The sequence below is a fragment of the Myodes glareolus genome, chromosome 23, assembly GCF_982192425.1.
Source record: "Myodes glareolus chromosome 23, mMyoGla1.1, whole genome shotgun sequence".
Classification (NCBI taxonomy): domain Eukaryota; kingdom Metazoa; phylum Chordata; class Mammalia; order Rodentia; family Cricetidae; genus Myodes; species Myodes glareolus.
The window spans coordinates 4,908,125-4,917,726 of NC_142048.1; positions in this window are offsets into that span (position 1 = coordinate 4,908,125).

A 9,602-nucleotide genomic window follows, 5' to 3' on the forward strand; every position below is an offset into this window, starting at 1 on the left:
GGGGTGTGAGAGGAGAAGGCCACTATCTTCCTGGGAAAACTTTTTGCTAGAAAATTTTAAAGACATAATCTCAAACTTGTTCTCATACCATAAATCTCAACTTTCTTCCCTCCCCGACTCTCAGGGTCAGATGCTGTAATTAGCCTAGGTTATTCTGGCCATAATGAAGGTTGCATAGGCCTCCTGTATGTATTTCTCAGGCAAACATCTAGTGTTGCTGCAGCTGTTTTTCTACAGAAGGCTTCTAAGGTTTCTCCTGCTAAAAGCAATTCCTTTTGCTGCACATCATTAAGGAATTATTTTAACGACGACTTCCCTATTTTTAAAACTGGCTATTTCCTTAAAGACTTTAATGAATAATGGGGCAAAACTCAAAAATGTCCTCAACAGTCTTGTTTGTATCCACAAATGCCTGGAATAGTCTGATCTGTTAGCAATATACAAGGATCACAAAAAGCACAAAGACAAAAAAAAGAACACACATATGGCTTCCAAGGACAGCCAGGTCGAGTCAGTACAAATGGCGACTCAGGTGGCATTACACCACAACTGATTGCCAAGGGACCGCCTAAAATACAGCTCCAAAAGACACAGATCCCAATCCTCCGACAACACTTGCTGCCTGGTCAGCATTTCTGCTAACTGGCGAGACAGCCATGGATGTAGCAAAACCTCATTTGTAAACTACGTGGAAAAGCTTTTGTGTGGTCAAGTTCTTTACAAACACATGAATAAATTCATACTGACATTAATGCCTGTGAATGCAAGCTATGTGGGCAAATCTTTACTAATCATAGTTCTCTTCATTAGCATTTGAAGGTCCATAGTGCAGAAAAACCCTATGTATGTAAGTTATGCAGGAAAGCCTTCATTACTCATAGTTCTCTTCAAGCCATGAAAGAATTCACAGTGGAGACAAACCCTATGCATGTCAGCTATGTGGTAAACTCTTCACTTAAAACATTTCCCTTCAATATCATGGAAGGGTTCACAATGGGGAGAAACTCTGTGTATGTAAGGTGTGTGGGAAAGCCTTCACTAGTCACGGTTCTCTTCAATTCCATGAAAAGACTCACAGTAGAGAGAAAACCTAGCAAAGAAAGGTATGTAAGAAAGACTTCATAAATCACCTGCAATGCCAAAGAAACATTCACAACAGAAAGAAACCATAATATGAATGAAAGCTATGTGAAAGTTCTTCACTCATCTCAGTTCTTCTCAATTTAAGTGCTACAGAAGCAGAGAAATTGAATGATATAACTACTGATCCCTCCTTCAGACAAAGGCTGCATAATCTAAGGCAATATGAAGAAAATCAGTCCCTAATTAACTGACTCAGAGTTATGAGAGACACTTGGTTATTTCTAATGGAGGTACCCATGAATATCATGGATTTAAGGGCAATCAAGAAGACGGGAATTTTTGAGGCAGTTGGATATGCCAGAGGAAGTGTTTGGTGTTCACTGGGTCCACCAGAGAGTTAATTTATTAAAAAAAAACATAGTTCAGCATGAACTTTGGGACAGGAAGCTTTGCTGAACACTGCAGTGGAACATGATGTACTAGGTTCTTAGGTTTACAAGGTTCTGAGTTCATGATCTTTTTATGGATACAATATTCTGCCTGCATATATACCTGCAGGCCAGAAGAGGGCATCATATTTCATTACAGATGGTTGTGAGTCACCATATGGTTGATGAGAATTGAACTCAGGATCTTAGGCAGAGCAGCCAGTGCTCTTAACTGCTGAGCCATCTCTTCAGCCCCGAGTTCATGATCTTTTGAGGTTCTGCGGAATATGAATGATTTAGACTAACATGTACATCATGATCATGAAATGATAAAACACTCAGGAGGAGATGGAGAGGGGAAAACAGAAGATGGGGTCTATCTGAGTCACTTGAACGTTGAAGTAGCAAAATTTGTATGGAGTCAGAGTCTCTAGTGAAATGGGCGAGGGGTGTGCTTTGGGACGCTTTAAAGAATAAACAACAATTCATCAATGATCAACAATCATCTTTGTAATGAAACATTTTCAGAAAGGATGCCGTGTTATGGATTGGTGTTAGCTCTCGGGCTTAAAAGATTGTTGCCTTCTCAATACTTGCAAATGTGAGTGAAGCAGGCTGTTGTATAAGAACTCAAATGTTTGAGGGTCTTCTGTGTTCCACTCAACTCTGCCTTGCCCCCACGGTCATCCTTTTGTCTCCTGTGTACTTGGAATACCAATTATCCATATTTCAGTGCTGAGGAGTTCCATCCAGAGAGGTGAGTGTGTACTATCTGGGGTGGACTGTCCCGCAAGAGAGCACAGGCCCCACCCCTCAGCTTCTGCGGCAGGGTCTTCAGTGTTCCACTGGACTCTACCCTACCCACACGGTCGCCCTTTTGTCTCCTGTGTCCTTGGAATATCAGTTATCCCTATTTCAGTGCTTAGGAGTTCCACCCAGAGGGTGCTGAGGAATTCCATCCAGAGGGCTATCCCTGTGTCTGTGCTGAGGAGTTCCATCCAGAGGGAGCTGAGGAGTACCATCTAGAGGGACGGGAACAGTTCCTGCTCCTACACTGAAGAGATACACCCAGAGAGTCAGAAACAGCAAAAACTGAACCAAGACACCAAGACTCTCCTGGCTCCATTTGAAGGAAGAGATGGGCAGGAACCAAAGAAAGAATTTCTTCAACAACCTGAAAGGCAGCATGACATTATCAGAATCCAAGGATCACGAAACTAGAAGAATTGAATACCCTACTCCAGAAGAAATAGAAGAAATCGACTCTAAGCAGAACTATATGAAAATGATAGAGGAACTTAAGCAGGAGGTGAAAATCTGCCGTAAAGAAATGGAAGAGAAGAATAAGAAAAAGATTGAAGAAATGAATAAAAATGGAAGAGAAGTATAACAAAAAGTTTGAAGAAATGAGTAAATCCATAAATGACACCCTGGGAAACCAAGAAAAAACAATCAAACAAGTAATGGAAACAGTTCAAGAACTGAAAACTGAAATGGAGGCAATGAAGAAAACACAAACCGAGGGCCGGCTGGATATGGAAAAATCTAGGTTAAACAAACAGAGACTTCAGACACAAATATAACTAATAGAATACAAGAGATAGAAGAATGAATATCAGATTCTGAAGACACCATAGAGAAAATAAACGCTCTGATCAAAGAAAACAGCAAATCCAACAAATTCTCATCACAAAACATTCAGGAAATCTGGGACATAATAAAAAAAACCAAATCTAAGAATAATAGGGGTAGAAGAAGGAGAAGAATTGCAGATCAAAGGTCCAGAAAATATATTTAACAAAATTATAGAAGAAAACTTTCCCAACCTAAAGAACGATATTCCTATGAAGGTTCAAGAAGCATACAGAACACCGAATAGACTGGATCAAAAAAAAAAATCACCTCGCCATATAATAATCAAAACACAAAACATTCAGAATAAAGAAAGAATATTAAGAGCTGCAAAGGAAAAAGGTCAAGTAACTTATAAAGGTAAACCTATCAGACTTACACCGGACTTCTCTATGGAAACCATGAAAGCCAGAAGGTCCTGGATAGAGGTACTGCAGAAACTAAGAGACCATGGATGCAAGCCCAGACTACTATACCCAGCCAAGCTATCGTTCACTATCAAGGAGAAAACAAAATATTCCAGGATAAAAAACAAATTTAAATAATACGTAGCCACACATCCAGCCTTACAGAAAGTATTAGAAGGAAAATCACAACCCAAGGAATCCAACACTGCCAACACTGCCTACAATAACTCAGACATCTAGTGACCTTTCACAAGGACAACTCAAAGAAGGGAAACACACACACTCTACTACCAAAAAAAAAAAAAGGAAAATAACCAGAGTCAACAACCACTGGTCATTAACATCACTTAATATCAATGGACTCAATTCACCTATAAAAAGGCACAGACTTAGAGATTTGATATGAAAACAGGATCCAACATTCTGCTGTTTACAAGAAACACACCTCAACCACAAAGACAGACACCTACTAAGAGTAAAGGGTTGGGAAAAGGGAAAAGGTTTTCCAAGCAAGCAGACCCAGGAAACAAGCAGGTGTGGCCATTCTAATATCTAACAAGTGACTTCAAACTAAAATCAATCAGAAGAGATGGAGATGGACATTGCATACTCATAACAGGAACAATTCATCAGGAGGAAGTCTCAATCCTGAATATCTATGCCCCTAATATAAAGGCACCCACTTATGTAAAAGAAACACTTCTGGAACTCAAGGCAGTCATCAAACCACACACACTAATAGTAGGAGACTTCAACACACCTCTTTCACCAATGGACAGGTCAATCAGACAGAAACCTAGCAGAGAAATAAGAGAATTATTGGAGGTATTGAATCAAATGGACTTAACAGACATCTATGGAACATTCCACCCGAATAGGAAAGAATATACCTTCTTCTCTGCAGCTCATTGAGTCTCCTCGAAAATTGACCACATACTCAGTAACAAAGAAAACTTCAACAGATACAAAAAAATATTAGTGACCACCTGTGTCCTGTCAGATCACCATGGATTAAAGGTAGAATTCAACAACAATGCTACCCCCAGGAAGCCAACAAACTCATGGAAACTGAACAGTAAACTACTGAATCACCCCTGGGTCAAGGAAGAAGTAAAAAAAGAAATTAAAGTCTTCCTTGAATTTAATGAAAATAAAGATACAACATACTCAAACATACGGGACACTATGAAAGCAGTGCTAAGAGGAAAGTTCATAGCACTAAGTGCCCAATTAAAGAAAATGGAGAAAGCACACATTGGAGACTTAACAGCACACCTGAAAGCTCTAGAAAAAAAAGAAGCAGATTTACCCAGGAGGAATAGAAGACTGGAAATAATCAGACTGAGGGCTAAAATGAACAAAATAGAAACACAGAAAACAATACAAAGAATCAATGAAACAAAAAGCTGGTTCTTGGAGAAAATCAACAAGATTGACAAACCCCTATTCAAACTAATCAAACGGCAGAGAGAGAACACGAAAATGAACAAGATCAGAAATGAAACAGGGGACATAACCACAGGCACTGATGAAATTCAGAGAATCATTTGGTCTTACTACAAAAGCCTGTATGCCACAAAATAGGAAAATGTAAAAGAAATGGACATATTTTTAGATAAGTACCATATACCAAAGTTGAACCAAGACCAGGTGAACAATCTAAATAGACCTGTTAGTCGCGAAGAATTAGAAGCTGTTATCAAAAATCTCCCTACCAAAAAAAGCCCAGGACCAGATGGTTTCAATGCAGAATTCTACCAGAACTTCCAGGAAGAGCTAATACCTATACTAAATGTATTTCACAAAACAGAAATAGAAGAGTCATTGCCAAACTCTTTTTATGAAGCTACAGTTACCCTGATATCAAAATCACACAAAGACACAACCAAGAAAGAGAATCATAGGCCAGTCTCACTCATGAACATCGACGCAAGAATTCTCAACAAAATACTGGCAAACCGAATCCAAGAACACATTAGAAAAATTATCCATTATGATCAAGTAGGCTTCATCACAGAGATGCAGGGCTGGTTCAACATACGCAAATCTATCAATGTAATCCATCATATAAATAAACTGAAAGAAAAATCCATATGATCATTTCATTGGATGCTGAAAAAGCATTTGACAAAATTCAACTCCCATTTATGATAAAGGTGTTGGAGCGACTGGGGATACAAGGACCATACCGATATATAATAAAAGCTATATACATCAAGCCGAGAGCTAACATCAAATTGAATGGAGAGAAACTCAGAGCCTTTCCACTAAAATCAGGAACACGACAAGGCTGTCCACTCTCTCCATACCTCTTCAATATAGTGCTTGAAGATCTAGCAATAGCAATAAGACAACATAAGGGGATCAAGGGGATTCAAACCGGAAAGGATGAAGTTAAACTTTCATTATTTGCAGATGATATGATAGTGTACATAAGCGACCCCAAAAACTCTACCAAAGAACTCCTACAGCTGATAAACATCTTTAGTAATGTGGCACGATACAAGATCAAGTCCAAAAAATCGGTTGCCCTCCTATACACAAAAGATAAAGAAGCAGAGAGGGAAATCAGAGAATCTTCACCTTTCACGATAGCCACAAATAGCATAAAATATCTTGGGGTTACTCTAACCAAGGAAATGAAAGACCTATTTGACAAGAACTTTAAGTCTTTGAAGAAAGAAATTGAGGAGGATACCAGAAAATGGAAAGATCTCCCTTGCTCTTGGATTGGGAGGATCAACATAGTAAAAATGGCAATTCTACCAAAAGCAATCTATAGATTCAATGCAATCCCCAACAAAATCCCATCAAAATTCTTCACAGACCTTGAGAGAACAATAATCAAGTTTATATGGCAAAACAAAAAACTCAGAATAGCCAAAACAATCTTATACAATAAAGGAACTTCTGGAGGCATTACCATCCCTGACTTCAAACTCTATTACAGAGCTACGGTATTGAAAACAGCTTGGTATTGGCATAAGAACAGAGAAGTCGACCTATGGAATCGAATAGAAGACCTGTACATTAACCCACAAACTTATGAACACCTGATTTTCGACAAGGGAGCTAAACGTATACAATGGAATAAGGAAAGCATCTTTAAGAAATGGTGCTGGCATAACTGGAGGTCAACCTGTAAAAGAATGAAAGTAGATCCGTATCTATCACCATGCACAAAACTCAAGTCCAAATGGATTAAAGACCTCAATATTAATCTGACCACATTGAACCTGTTAGAAGAGAAAGTGGGAAGTAGTCTACAAGACATGGGCATAGGAGACCACTTCCTAGGTAGAACCCCAGTAGCACAGACAATAAGAGAAACAATGAATAAATGGAACCTCCTGAAACTGAGAAGCTTCTGTAAAGCAAAGGACACTGTCAGTAAGGCAAAAAAGCTACCTTCTGACTGGGAGAAGATCTTCATCAACCCCTCAACAGACAAAGGTCTGATCTCCAAAATATACAAAGAACTCAAGAAACTAGACACTAAAACTCTAATTAACCCAATTTAAAACTGGGGTACTGAACAGAACAGAGAATTCTCAACAGAAGAACTTCGAAAGGCCAAAAGATACTTAAGGTCATGCTCAACCTCCTTAGCGATCAGGGAAATGCAAATCAAAACAACTTTGAGATACCATCTTACACATGTCAGGATAGCTAAAGTCAAAAACACCAATGATAGCCTATGCTGGAGAGGATGTGAAGTGAGGGGGACACTCATCCATTGTTGGTGGGAATGCAAACTTGTGCAGCCACTGTGGAAATCAGTGTGGTGGTTTCTCAGGAAACTGGGAGTCAACCTACCTCAGGACCCAGCAATTCCACTCTTGGGAACGTACCCAAGAAGATGCCATATCTTACTACAAACGCATTTGTTCAACTATGTTCATAGCAGCACTATTTGTAATAGCCAGAACATGGAAACAACCTAGATGCCCCTCAATAGAAGAATGGTAAAAGAAGGTGTGGAACATATACACATTAGAGTTTTACTCAGCGGTAAAAAAACAATGACATCTTGAATTTTGCATGCAAATGGATGAAAATAGAAAACGCTTTACTGAGTGAGGTAACCCAGACCCAAAAAGAGGAATGTGGTATGTACTCACTCATAAGTGGATTCTAGCCATAATTAAAGGTCTTTGAGCCTATAATTTGTGATCCTAGAGAAGCTAAATAAGAAAGTGAACCTGAAGAAAATCATATAGTTATCCTCCTGGATATTGGAAGTAGACAAGATTGCCAGGCAAACTTGGGGGCACGGGGGCTGGGGGGTGGCTGGTTGGGGGGTGGATGTAAGGGGAGTTGGGTAGAGAGAAGGGAGAAGGGGAGGATTCGGGAAAGCTTGGGGGAATGGGATGGGGGGAGGGAGGAAGGATGGATATGGGAGCAGGGAAGTATGTATCTCAACTAAGGGAGCCATTTTAGGGTTTGTAAGAGACTTGATTCTAGAGGGGGTCCCAGGTCCAAGGAGAGATCCCCAGATTGTTCCCTGGGCAGCAGAGGAGAGGGTGCATGAACTGGCTTCGTCCCATAACTATACTGATGAATATTTTGCATATCACCATAGAACCTTTATCTGGCGATGAATGGAGATAGAGACAGTGCTATCCAGCACTGGACTTAGCTCCCTAGGTCCAAATGAGGAGCAGAAAGAGGGAGAACGTGAGCAAGGAAGCCAGGATCACAAGGGGTGTGTCCACCCACTGAGACGGTGGGACTGATCTAAGGGAGCTCACCAAGGCCAGCTGGACTGGGAGCAATGGAGCATGTGATCCAAATAGACACTCTGAACGTGGCTGGCAATGAAGGCTGATTGAGAAGCCAAGGACAATGGCATTGGGATTTAATTCTACTGCATGGACTAACTTTGTGGGAGCCTGGTTTGTTTGGATGTTCACCTTTAAAGACCTGTATGGATGGGGAGGACCTTGGACTTCCTACAGGGCAGGGAACCCTGACTGCTCTTAAGACTAGAGAGGGAGGAAGTGTTGGGGAGGGGGAGATGGGAAGGGGGAGGGAAAAGGGAGGCGGGGAAGAGGTGGAAATTTTTAATAAATAAATAAAAATTAAAAAAAGAACTCAAATGTTTTTCTTCCCTCTGTGGAATACTGCTAGCATATTACTCTAGTTTCCATATGCATTGAATGCTTAAATTCTCTTGTTGGCATGTTCATCTTTTAATGCAAATGGATAAAATGAAAAGTTTTGAGAAAGTCTTGGCTGTGAAACAAATTGCCTCATTCCAAATTGCTCAAGAATGGCTGGCATGAGGCTGTCCCTGTTAAACTGTGTTCTGAGCTAGCCAACCTCTTCTCTGAACACGTGGATTGTCTCCATGGAACACTAACCTTGTAATTCACTTAACAAACTGGCAATTTCATTTCCAAAGTGGGAGAAGTGCAGAATGTAGAAACGCAGCAGGTGGCCCTTGGGCAAAGTCAGAGGCAAATTCTGCACAAATGCAATTATATCCAAGGTCAGCTGGTTCCCACCAAGAGTATACTGGGCTGAGAACGACTGTGGCTGGAACGAGGGATTTTGTTCCAGCTTGTCAGGTAGGCATCCCTTATTCTGTCACAAAGGCTCAGTGTATGAATCAAGAGCACCAGTGGGACTTTCCTCATCTGCCATCTTTCAATCTCGTGTCGCCATAGTCGTGAAACTGTCCTAGTAGCTCAGGGAGTCCCGGATTGTTCAACCGCACGGTGTGACACTGACCCCCGGAGTAATCATGAGGGCAGCTGACGCGTCCAGTATGAGCTGTCTTATCGAGGTCCCCTGTGAGCGAAACGGAAGAGCATCACTCGCCATCTTTCTTTCTGGTGCCGCCATTGTTGCGGCCTTGTCCTGTCTATTTATGGAGTCTCGAACTGTTAAGCTTCTTTTTTTTTTCCATGACCTCCAAACCCAGTAACAGAGTCAGGTCGTAGTTGTCCAGCGATTCCGAGGTAAAAAGTGGCGATCCGGTACAACTTGCTTGATCTGGAGCGCTGGAGAACGGAGCGGAAGTTCCTCGTCCGCCATCTTTCTTTCTGGC